Raw genomic sequence first — 10,761 nt, 5'->3', positions numbered from 1 at the left:
AGGGCATGAGAGGTGGGGCTGATCCTTCAGCGGTTGTTCATTTCCATATAAATGAGCTGGTAAATGCTCGCCTGATTTTTGAGATTCATTACCGACCAAAGGATGAAGGCCAGTAATGACCACTGTCATTTTTTTCCACCATTCAGAGTCAATATACACATGGTTCAGAAAGTATTCAAACTTCACTTTTTTGGCAAATTTCTTTTGTAGATTTAATTTTGAGGTTAAAAACCTGTTTTAGAGATTTCAGCAGATTTATAGAAACAGGATCAGTTGTTCGACTCCTGGTCCTTCCTGCATACTTGTCAAAGTGTCCTTGGATGAGACACTGAAGTGGCTCATGTTGGCAGCTGTGTGTCATCGGTGTGCGTGTGTGTAAGTGGGTTCATGAGAAGTAACATTTGAAAAGTGCTATATAAGCAGACCATTGACCATTAAAACAGTAATCTTTGATATATGAAAGGCTTCAGATCAGCTGTGGCATGATTGTGGTGCATTATGTTTCTACGACACAACAAAATGTGCAAATGATGAAGGGACTGAATATTTTCTGGTTTCTCAAAGCTTGTTTCAAACTGAGTATAATGTTTCCCTGAGAGAGGCTCAGAGTGTAGATGCTGTGTTTCTTACAACCTAGTACAGAGCAAGTTACTCATCACCCCCAAGCAAACAAAAACCTTTGGTGGAATAGATAGCAAGAGTCATGATGAGTCCATAGACCCTGTGGCATTTCCTCATGCTCTCTAGCCAATACTCATCTCCTATTATGGATACAGTATTTGACAAAAAAAGTATTAGTATGTATTGTATTGAGTATTGACCTATTCCCATTTTGCTTTATGGATCAACAGCACATGCACAATGTGTTCACAAACATAACAATCCACCTTCACAGATACCAATAGATTTGGATATTTTGTTTTACGTAAATAATACGTAAACTGTAAATAATATTTTGATGAAGACTACTTGTTTTTGTGGTAAAGATCCCTGTTTTTGCACTGCTCAGCTGCCCCTGTGATGACTTATTTTGTTTTGAATGAGCCAGTCACAAACCATCTGTGGTATCATTGACTTCTTTTTGTCTTTTCTCCTTTGTTTCAGTAATTCCTGAGGGGTATTTTAATTCATGTTTGCCTGTTTTTGCAGTGCTCAGCTGCCCCTGCAATGACTTATTTTGTTTTGAATCACAAAAAGAACAGATACACCTAAACTTAAAATACAAAAAAGGAAAAAAACCCAAACCAAAATATACTCATCTGAACTATCCTGCACTTGCTTCAAAGGGAAACATTTCTTCGTGGCACTTTGCTTTGATGTTTTCTCCTGGACTTAGATTTTGTGCTTGCATTCTACCTCAATTGTAAGCCCCTTTGGATGTAAGCGTTAAATAACTAAAGATAAATGTTATATTTACAAATTGTAATATTTTACCAGCCATCATCTCTTTTCAAATGTGTAAACAATGAAGAAACAGTTTCTTTTCTGTGCTGGAAAATCAGACCATTTCATGGTCATTCAATTGGCAGAATGGATCAAAAATGTGTGCATTGAAGTGAACATGTCAGGTACATATACTGTAGAACCTAAGTGGTATAATTACATACATTGATTTAGATGTCACAACAAATTAAGCCACTATAATTGTTCACCTTTAGCTGCTGTTTTGTTGAAGATATTGCAGTAATACCTCGCTTTTATCAGGAAAGTGTGGTCCATTTCATTTACGTATTTCCTTCATGTATGTAATGGTTGATCACGATCAAAAAAGAGTTGTCCATCATATTTCAATATATGCAGAGTTGGTTCATTTACTGTTTGATATAGTGTATCAATGCTTCTGTTAATCAAAGGTTTATTCATTTTCTTACACTATAAACACCTTCAAACCCTTCATCTCATAGTTATAAGTACGAAACAGAGTCAGGTGTGCTAATAGTAGGAAATGTCATCCATTCCTCTGCTCTTAACAAACACAGAAAGCCAGACAGCATGATAGCAAAGACGAAAAAAAGGGACAAGATCCATCGATCTGTCCCCTTCCCTCTCTTTGTCTGCTGAGGAACTTCCCCACTGTGTCTGTTTAATCTTGCACAGTGGTCCTGTCTACAGAGTATGAAAAAGGATAATGTCACTACTTTAGTGGTATTATGTTCTTTTATTATATTCTTTTTAAGCTAGCATAGGCCTTGTAAACTACCATTTATCCCTAAATCAAGATGTCTCACCTGCTGTGTTGTGTACAGACATAGGCAGAAAATGTTAAAACAGAAGAAAGACGCTCATAGATCCGGATTCTATGAGCTTTTTCTACCTTTATTTTGTACCATTGGCATCCACACAACAAGGGATCTTTTTCTTTGTGAGAGACACTCAAAGCCCCACCATGATCCTTTGATCTCGTTTAGCAATTTACTAAACTTCCTGGTAAGATTATAAAAATCTATAATATTTTTAATATAATTTTTCTTAAGATAACTTTTTACTTCCTTCCGTGATGTGAAGTGCCCACCTGCCTCCTGTCACCCTTTGCTTTCTATAGAAAGACAAGACAAGAGGAAGGACTACAGCACAATACACTGATGAGCCATAACATTAATAATACCAGGCAGTTTTAATGTTATGGCAGTATATGTCCACTGTTTTAAATGTGTTTTTTTTGTCTCATCTTTTATTGTAAAATGATTTATTGCATCTTTATCGTACATCTGTGGCCTTGACTGCATCCCCTCAAACAGCTTGGAACCTGGAAGCATCACTGGGGCAACAGTGAGGAGGCAAGAGCAAGCTGTGACCTTGATCCAGTGGCACCATTATAGTATATTACCCCGTCACCTCTCAAACATAATGTAGCTTGTAAATCTGGTAACGGATCGTAAATCAAATTTTACACGATACAGAGTCAAGTACGTGACAAAGTCTCAGGGCAGGTGAAATACATCAAGGGACACTACTGAAATGCTAACTGATCTGAGACGGGATAACATTCGGTGTTTAATGTTTTTTTTTTTTTTTTTTTTTTTTTTTGTGACAGCAGTAGTGAAATAATAAATATAATGAATATAAGTGTGGGAAAATGATGAGTTAGTGTCAACAGAAAGCAGCACGGGCTTGCTCTGCAGGCAGCTACCTCAAAGCGTTGGCACTTTCTTATTACAATTTCAACATTGGAGTTCTTCTTCTTTAAGCTCCAATTAAAAATATTACAGGATTACTGCAGGTGAAATAAGGTTGAGCAGCAATCTCTTGTGCATGCTTAAGAAGTCTTCTGCACGGATGTAGTTGGCAGCCACAGGAGAGAAACTGTTCCCTGCTGTCTGCCACTCAAAATATAAAACACCAGCATTACTGGGCAGCAGAGAGCAGAAACCACTCTAAGTACTTTTGCCATTATTATATTGATGCCCACTTCAACTCCTCAGCCCTGTCAAAGTGAATGCTTATGTAGGTAAGTGCTTATACACATCCAACACGAAAATGAAACCTTGTGCAAAATTGCATTCACAATAATGCCAATATTTATAATTTCACACATAACCACTCAGGAGTTGAGAGGTTTCAATGGTTTAAAATGATCACTGTTATTCTTTTTTTTTTTTTTTTAAGACCTTAAAGAAATCATTTCCCATAAGCTGGATTGACGGAGGTGATTTCAGTAATGAGTGGCTGTAACCGGTCAGCAAACACAAAAAGGTGGCTAATGGTGATTTGAGACAGCTCTCATTTAGCTGTCTCAAATCACCAAAAGAAAAAAGAAATAGAAATGATGGAAACCAAATACTAAAAATGAAACAAGTACATGTACAAGCTAGCACAGATTCCCAGGAGCTGTTAATCATTAAATCAAAAACGTTTCAATTAACAGCAAGTACCGTAGCAGATGCTCATTTATCTTAGGACATGGATAGTAAACCCCAGGGACTCGTGCCATTTTTCAGTAAAGAAGACAAGTGAAACCAATACTGAATCAAGCTGTATTGATTTAGTGGGAAATGGTTTGCTTGTTGTGGTGCAGTCTAAAATACTTGTAGGACTTACTGTCTTATCAATTTTTAACAAATACTGATGGGCAGTAATGACTAAACATATGATTTACATTCCACAGTGCTAAATAAGAGACCTCTAGTCAGATATAGTCCTCCTAGAGGTTTTTGCTTGCCTGTTGAAGGACAGTGGTGAAAAGGTGAAAAGCAGTAGTAAACTAATACTGTATTCCAGAGATCTGCCGGAGCAGCCATATGGCCGCGATGGTGGGGAGGGTCTGTTTACAGTCTGATAAAGCTTCAGGACAGGCAGCGCCAGCACGGCAGAGGCAGGGCACAGCTATGGTTGGAGGATCTTTATCAGTTATGTAAGCTGGTGACAGCTGGTGACATCACAAATCATACATGCTGTAAATGACCTCTAATAGAGAAGTGGCTGAGTACATCTTGTGGTATGTGTGTAAATGAAATGTCCATTCTGTCATTTTTTTGTCCATATGAAGAGCAGGTACTCTGTAAAATGCACTTCTTCACTAATTGTAACTGAACGTAGGCCTTTTTCATTAGGAATGTAGCAGTTTTTTTCTAATATGTATAAAATAGTATACAGTATAACAAACTGTCAGTGATTTTGGGAATGAGATCAGATTCCAGACAAGTGGAGACCTCACTCACTAGTAGATGCCCCTGCAGCCCCTGCAGCCACTCTACTGGAAATTTCTACCTGCACGAGCTGTGTTGCCATCTGAGCTTTTGCAACAGTGCATTGTTCTGGTAGAAGTGTCACAGAGGATGAAGTCAAACTAGAAAAGCATAAATGGTGAGAGAAACTCGAATCATCTCAAAGCCTCGCACTCATTTATGTTGCATCAACTAGATACAGTGCGCCGCCAAATTGCAAGTCTCCATCATTTGTAAATGTTAAGAGATCTCTTTGATTGAAAAATACCCATCTCCTCATTACTGCTTTAGAGAGAGGCTGACAACAAAAAAGTAAAATTAATAACATGTGACATAATGTGTGCCCTGCCTTATCAGATATCGAGTTAATATTGACAATTTAAGCCTTAATGTGCTCAGGAAGTTGTAGAACTAATTCCAACTTATTTGCATTAAAGCAGCTGGTTGAAGGGAACAGCTCATGTATCTACTCTTAATCACACACGTAATTAGATCGGAGGGACTTGATTCAGAGAAACCACTCAGCAAAATGGTGATTAAAATAAGACATGTGACCTACTTAGATTAAATGTATCTCTACATATTAGTCATATCATTATTCATCCGCTTTCTGAACACAGATAAGTGGATGTTTTAACTGGATCTGTGAATCACTGAGAGATTAAGTGGCGAAAAAACCGATATGGAACCACACTTTCGTACAGTTTGGTTAATGGATTGAGACAAACAGGACGGCTTAATGTGAATACAATAGAGAGCTAAATGAGTCACATGTCGATGAATAATCGGTTTCCCGAGAGACCTGAAAGGTTCTTTTTGCCAGGAGACAGAGACTAGGCTTTTGTTTGGTGGCACAGAAACAAGTCCCTCTGTTGGACATTAGGAGGAGGTGACATCAACACAAGAGGCTCATGGGACTTTTCCCGTAGGGCCTGGTGATGAGAGAAGATGTGAAGCCAGAGCGGCACCAGACAATGAAATAAATAAGGACAAATTGAGGCAAGAGATGTACAGTAGTACATGTTCTCAGTATATATTAAAGTCCCTGCAATTACTGCAATTGCCAGCTGACAGAAAAGAAGCAGAATGAAACAAAGAAAGTTGCTGACTGATCATGATCTAATTACCAAAACGTTACCTGCTTCACAAGCATCATTTGTGCCACTTCACTGGTGTTTTTCACTTTACATTTTAAACTTTCAAAGATCTACAACCATTATATCTGGTGGTCAATAAGAAAATATAATATGAAATGTCAAAATGCCACGTGTTTCAGAGGAAGACAAAAGCAAAATAAAAAGAGAGAAACGTTATGCTCCTTCTAGGTGGAAAGGACTGCAGGTATCCTTTTACTTTGCCCCTTCCTAGATTGAACCAGTTTGAACATGTCGACATCTCGAAATCGCTGCTTGTGAGGGGGAGTGTTATTCCCACAATATCTACAGTATGGCCAATAAACACATAAAGTTATATGCTTCTGGTGAACAAAGGCAGGCACAGAGACTGGGCCATTAGGAAGAGGCAGTTTAGTGAATCAAAGATCAACAGGCGGAACAGGCAGGTGATAAAGCAGGACAGGCAGGGACACAGACAACAGGCAGGAGTCAGACAGATAACAGGCTGTGGCACCAGACAATCTGGCAAACAAGTACTGAAACCTGGCTTCTGGAAACTGCATACTCGGAGGCTGATAAGGGAATCAGGGATAGCAGGGCAGGCGGGTGATTGGATCAGGTACTGGCTGGAGTAGGAAAGTCAGCGAGGGCAACTAGTGGAGAAGTGTAGCATGACAGGGCCTGGAAATTTCTGCAATTAATACAGGGCCTATCCATAGAGGCCTCTCCCCTGTGGAGACAGAGTCTGAGAAGAGGCGGGTGTCACCATGACAGCTAGTTAGATTGCAGTGCTAATAGAAAAAAACACTACAGTATAAATCAAGGGCTTTGTCAAATGCTCAGCGTGTTTAGGTCTGATTTCACTTTCTACAGACACACATCATGGTGGGATCACTACATTTTACCAGCACGCGACACAGCATGATATCACTTTACACAGGAATGATACTAGGATTTAGTTAGTGGGGAATGATCTGTGCCCAGTGCTCTGAGGGATAAATAATAATGCTGGGTGGACATTCAGAGAAATAGATCTGTCAAATAAATGTCTAATAATCACATAAGAAACAAACCGAGTTTTCCTTCTTTTTAAAATACAAATATGCAACTACTTGCCCGAGAAATGTGCTCCACTAAATGCAATGTAGATGTATTGCTTCAAATTCTGTTCTCATGTAGGTTTCTCAGACAGGACCTAAACCAAGCCAGGATTAGGCCTTAATCCAGAATCCAGGTTCATTCTGGCCCAAAAAGTGGCTTCCTGAAGCATAGATGAATAACAGATTAATACCTGAACTAAAGAAAATGTAAGATATATTTTATTTGCTTATAACATGTGAAAATACATCTGATTAGAGCATGAATAGGTAAATGTTGAAATTAAAGTAGCACAATGCAAAAGACTCACTGTATCACTGTATAAGCCCTTCTCTGTGGAACACATGGATTGTCGTCCCTTTCAGCCACTTATAAAGAACAACTGTTTCAACGATGACAATGCATTTCCTAAAAAACTAATTACAATTAGTTTTTTTGTCAATAATTCTAAATGTTGCAATGGGCCAATTTCCGTTAGCAATAGCTTGTCTAGAGCAGATGGCACTAGCTGATCTCCTGATTGATTAGCTGATCATTGTCAAACAACACTGAACTGAAAGTCAAACCTGGGAGGTTAAAGCTCTACTTAGACCTGGCATAGCTCTAATCTTCTTTCAGAAAATCAGTTAATTTAGGTTTATGCTAAATATAGGACTATGTCAATCCTATGTTAATCCAGTTTAAGTATAGAATACATGTGCAGGAAACCATCCAAAAATGTACTGATAATACATCATAATTATACTTTGTATTGACAAGATACATTAATACAAATACCAAGTACTGTAACTAATAACAAAAAAGTCATATAAATGAAGCAAAGAACAATGTTTTCATCTGAGATGTATTGGACTAAAGGTAAAAATACTCAATACAAGTACAATATTTGAGTAAATACATTTACCGCTTCAAATATGAACCAGTTTTTTCTAGGGAAAACATTGATCTGTACCCTGTTGGATGCTAGATTCTATTCCACATAAACAAAGGTCATGTAAGAAAAAAGCCCAGAAGTAAATGTTGTCTCAATGGAGTATCCAGAGCAGACAGCACTTTAAGATCAGATGTAAGGCAGGACAACATCGATACTTAAGTATTATAAGCAGATCAGTCACAACATCAATACCACCTGGTGGTCTTAATGTGGTGAGGGTCAGCATGGGCTCTCTCAAGCTTTGTAAGAACTTCCTTTAAAGGAAACGTTACTGCAGGCACACAATCTCTGTCCTCCACACCAATGACATGAAGGAACAAACAGAATGAGTTTGCATTCAGAACACTAATCTAACCTGTTAGTGGTCCTGCTCATAGCCTGGTAACAAAACATAAATTCAGTCTAATTATCGGGACAAAGACACTCCCTGGTGGGACACCGGAACTAATGCTTGTAAATTGGAACTGACCTGATTTAATGGGGACATCTGGTCATCCTAGATACAAGTGAACAACAGGTACCCTGATGTAAAAGGTCGTGTGTTGTGGAAACAAGATGCACATGTGCTTTTTATTTCCCCTTATACAATGAGCTGTGGCCTAATATCACAGTGAAGAGCAGCACTTAATGCATTTTTTATTTCCAAAGTGCAGAACAGAGCAGGAGTGAAAATCACTCAGAAGCTAATCAGCCATGAGAGCAATGCAGAAAGGAAGGATCAAAGGTCATTAGTCGGCTTAGATGTAAATCACCTGTCAGGAAAAGCAGTGACACATCATGACAAAAGCATGTGAAGAACTAGAAACAGCTAATTAATCTGTGATCACTAATTATGCTTTTCAATTTCAATTCAATTCAACTTTATTTATATAGCAAAGTCATCTCAAGGCACTTTACAGAATAAAGTCAAGACTATGAAGATGTATAGAGAGAACCCATCAATTCCCCTTGAGCAAGCCCTAGGCAACAGTGGTAACGGAAGAGACCTCCAGCAGAACCAGGCTCAGGGTGGGCGGCCATCTGCCTTGACCGGTTGGGGTGAGTGGAAAGTGAAGAGAGAAAAGAAAAAGAGCAACAAAAGCCATAACAGAACATCGGGCAGCTTGAATGGACAGCTATTACGTTCGTCCTGTCAAAGGTTGAGCTTTATGGCTCACACGGTATATGTATATTTTACATTGTACTGTATGTCTACATTCACAGGGGAATAACCTAGAGAAAGCTGCCAACAGAGGGACCTTTAAGAAAATACACACACACAATGATTACTGCTCGACACAAATCAGCTTTCAAAGGGGAGAAATAAATATCAGCTGACCTTCACACACGGAGGGCTCTAATTCTGTCTTCACTTAAGCTGATTTAAACACGGCCTTACATGTTAATAACCCCATTCAACAAATTAATCAATATAATAATCACATATTAGTCATATCTCAGCATACATTCACAGTAAACTGGGCCGAAATAAAGTGTTATGCATGACTGTGACTGTATGTCAGGTCATAGAGGCTCCTACATTTCCTCAGATGCATTACTGTCCTTGGCTGGTGTGGACGAGTGCAGGGACTCTGGTGAATAAATAAGGTGGATAATAGTTGTTCTTTTCAGACCTGATGTGAAATGCTTCCAGAAAGGTTAACAACTTCTAAATAAGGACAGACATTTGTCATGGTTACTTCGATGAGAACCCTGCATGGCCAACAGCAGCACAACCACTCATTCCCAGCCTGGCGTTTAACGTACAATCTCCTTCACTCACTCCACCATCTTGTCCTTTTCTGTAGCCAGATAAAACAATGAAGGCCGAAACGACAATTTGAGTTGCCTGTATAAGCAGATGTGAATGCCGTGTTTTGCTGTAAATTGTATAAAATATAGCTTGCCATGAAATCTGTGTCTGTGCTGTGTGGCCTCCTTTCAGGAACCTTTAAGCTTCAGCTGCACTTTAATGCTAATTTCTTCCTTGTTGCACATGGAGTCGATAAGATTTTTTTAAACCAAAGTTAATTTCATCAGCATGACTGGATGTAGTGCTCCCTGCTAAAAAAGTGCTACAAGTATTTTAATGAAGTGGTGTCTAGACATCAATAGTGTTGAAGAGAAATTTCTGAGAAATTTCAGCTTGCACTTGAAAGCTAATAATTTCTTGTGGATCACATTTCCATGCTCACACCTCCCAGTATAATTTGACTATGACTATATTGACAGATAAATAGTCCTCTTAAGTGCTCGCACATTTCAAAGCAGGTGATGAAAAAGAATTAGAGGGTGAATCACATTCATTTAGGTCATTAGTCATCTGACTTTATCGGATGAAGAGTGACAGGCCGACCTCCAGTCAATCAAACCTTATGTAATGTTCTCAGGCAAACCTTGTGAAACATCAGTCATTAAAACATGTCTTTGTGATTCTCCACACACATTTTCAAAAAACACAACAAAACAGCTGTACACCCTCACAAATCCTATTCCAGAGAAAAGCTGTTTACTCCCTGGATGTAAAATTCTATTTCCTTTGTTGAATTATTCTGCTTCTTTCCCAAACACAGAAACTCACACCTATGTATGAATATATGTTTCCCCAATCAGTAGCCAGAAGTGACAACAAAGTCAAGTTCCCATCACTACAGAGCTGAGAGTAATGTGCTCATAATTCCAGCATCTGTTTAAACTCATTAAAGTGAGCATTGCTCTGCTACACCTCCTCCCACCACACCTGATCTTCAAGGTCCCCTGATTTTTTTGCAGCTTTGTGGATTCCCTACTGAGCTCTCTTCACCCTCCCTGTTACCCAGCCTACAGTATCTCCCCACACACAGCCTTGCCTTGGCAGATCAATGCCACAGCATGACATCAGGTTTTTAATTGAGCTGTCGTGAAGGGTGGGGATGTTTTAATGAGGCCAGGTCCTGGTTTCATCCTGAACTTTGAGGCTCTGCCTTGTAGG

The sequence above is a fragment of the Channa argus genome, chromosome 9, assembly GCF_033026475.1.
Source record: "Channa argus isolate prfri chromosome 9, Channa argus male v1.0, whole genome shotgun sequence".
Taxonomy (NCBI): Eukaryota; Metazoa; Chordata; class Actinopteri; order Anabantiformes; family Channidae; genus Channa; species Channa argus.
This window is presented reverse-complemented; position numbering follows the sequence as displayed.